This window comes from Microtus oregoni, unplaced genomic scaffold (assembly GCF_018167655.1).
Source record: "Microtus oregoni isolate MIOR12 unplaced genomic scaffold, Mior012 000121F_000, whole genome shotgun sequence".
In the NCBI taxonomy this organism is placed as follows: Eukaryota; Metazoa; Chordata; class Mammalia; order Rodentia; family Cricetidae; genus Microtus; species Microtus oregoni.
Genome location: NW_024544750.1, coordinates 996,745 through 999,414, shown reverse-complemented (window position 1 = coordinate 999,414; position 2,670 = coordinate 996,745). Strand labels below are relative to the sequence as shown.

The 2,670-nt window shown below is 46.7% G+C and overlaps 1 pseudogene; it reads right to left on the bottom strand.

The window, feature by feature from the left end:
* Nucleotides 1-698: 698 nt before the first annotated feature.
* Nucleotides 699-1,580, bottom strand: LOC121444328 (annotated as a pseudogene).
* Nucleotides 1,581-2,670: the final 1,090 nt, after the last annotated feature.

The following is a 2,670-nucleotide window of genomic DNA, read 5'->3' as shown; positions in this document are numbered from 1 at the left end:
GCTTTCTCATTCAATACTGAGCAGCTGCTAGGATGCCACTGTCAGCCACTGACAAGCTTACATCTCCAGGATGAAAATAACAATGAAGATTGGTCTTACGTCGCAATCTCAGTAATCATAAATAACTGAGGATGCAAACAGAAGTTGATGGTTAATGTAAAATAGGTGCTTGGGTGTGTATTTGTGAATCCTTTCTCTTTTAGAAGGCTAAATAATACAAAGACTACGTGGCTGGCTTCTGTACCCAGCAATGACAAGCTCAAAAGAGGCCTGAGTCTCAGTAGTTTACCCGAAGGCAATATCTGGTTCCGAGAAAGACACAAACTGAGACCACCCAGGTACCACCCAGGAACAGACCATCCAAAGGAAATTCCTAATGTTCCTACCATTGTAGATAGGATTACCTGCCAGCACACACCCATTGTTTTTCCACCAGGACACCCCTAGACAAATGTCAGCCAGCCACAGGTCCTGAACCTTAGAAATCCCTTACCCCAATCTCTGCTATTATGAAAACCCCAACCTAACTGAGCTTGGACTCTCCTGGTCACTCCAAAAGTTGGACACACAGAGAGTCCGAGTTTGAACTTGAATAAGAATAAAGGCTCTTTGCTTTTACACGACTCGGTCTCCTTGTTGTTGTTTTTTTTTTAACAGACTTAATTCACTTTTATTTATTTTTTTTTGTATAAAAATCCTTATGTGGTGGCCACAGCTGGAGCCTGGGTCCTCTGAACAGAGACTCTGGTGCGGGTTTTCACAAGATGGTCAGTGAATTCCTGGTAAGGAGACTTGGTGAACACAGTCTTTTTCCAGAGGTCGGGGGTCAGGTAGCTGTAGGTCTTAGAGATGGCATCAAAGATGGCCTTGGCAAAGTTTCCCAGAGTGGCAGTACAGCCCCTGGCTGATGTGTAGCAGTCATCAATGCCAGCCATCACCAGTAGCTTCTTGGGCACAGGAGCGGGGACTATGCCAGTGCCTCTGGGGGCAGGGATGAGAAGCACCAGCACAGAAACACAGCGGCCTGTCACTTTTCAAGGAACAGTGTGGGGCTTGCCAATCTTGTTCCCCCAGTAGCCTCTCCACACAGGGACAATGGAAAGCTTGGCCAAGATGATGGCCCCTCGGATGGCAGTGGCTACCTCCTTGGAGCACTTGACACTGAGACCTACGTGACCATTGTAGTCCCCAATAGCAACGAAAGCCTTGAACCTGGTCCGCTGGCCTGCCCTAGTCTGCTTCTGCACGGGCATGATCTTCAGAACCTCATCCTTTAGGGAAGCTCCCAGGAAAAAGTCAATAATCTCAGATTCCTTAATGGGCAGAGAGAACAGGTATATCTCCTCTAGGGACTTGATTTTCATGTCTTTGACCAGGCGGCCCAACTTGGTGATAGGAATTCACTCCTTGTCTTCAGCTTTACCTCCGTAAGCCCTGCAGCCTTGTCCTCGGCCACGGCCTCCACCAAGGCCATGGCCCCTCAGACAGCTGCCGAATCCTGGGCAGAAGCCGCCACGGCCTCCTAATCCTGGGCCCCTGGGTCCTCCGGGCCCTCCTGCTGCACCGGCGTCTTCCACCATTTGGTGTTTTCCAGAAGAAAAGAAGCTCCTAGTTGGTTTCTGGGGAACTCTGTGGTCTTGACATAATAGCTTCCAGGTTTTAAAAAAATATTTTTTAGAATTGGTGAGATGGATTGGTGGGTATTTGCCACCAAAACCTTAAACCCCGAATTTGATCCCTGTGACCCACGTAGCAGAAGGAGAGAACCGACTCCAGAAAGTTGTCCAGTCCTTTCTTAAAAATATTTTTTAAAGGCCTTCAAATTTGGGTCCTTATGATAGTGCAGTACTAGAATGCACTTGGTTTCCACTTAAAGTAAAAGAGATGATAAAATGTTATAGACTTCGAAATCTTTACTGAACAAGAACAAAGATCCAGAGTGGCAGTTCCACCTTGAATATGATATGCTTTTAAGTGCTGGTTTCTGTTTTGAGATAGAGTCTGTGTATAGCACCCTATCCTCAAACTCGTGATCCTCCTGCCTTAGCCTCCTGCCTTAGACATGTAGGAGTTTAGGTGTGTACCATCATACCCAGGCTGTATTTCCTGAGTTCAGATCCCCAGAACCCCGGACATGTTGGGTGAATGGGGTAGGCTGCATGTTATTTGGGGGCACAAAAGACAAAGCAGAGCCCTGGAGCAATCTGGCCATTCCAAGTGACCCGTATGAGCAAGCTCTTGATTCAACTGAGATGAGTAAAGAAGGGAGAGCCTGGATGGTGACCTCGGGCCTCTGCATGCGCATGCGCACAGTATGGGAAAAAGGCACAAAGAAGATAAGATGACTCCACGGTCCATCTCCAACTCTGGGTGTAAAACAGTGGAGGGAAAAAATGAGAAGCTTTCCATCAAGTTTTTTCTCCTGAGAAAAAGAAAAAAGTAAAATCTTTCCTTAGGACTATGTGATCAGAACCACCGGAAACGCGTTAGATGAAATCAAGAAGGTGTAGCATTAGAGCATGTCATGGTGTTCCAAAATAACCGCCCAGGACCATGGGTACTCTAATGCCTGGGACATAGGACAAATTGCCCACAATTTGAAAGTGATAGTCATGACATCAAACAGAAAATTCTGAAGGTTCTAATGTTTACTTAGATTGGTCCGCCAAT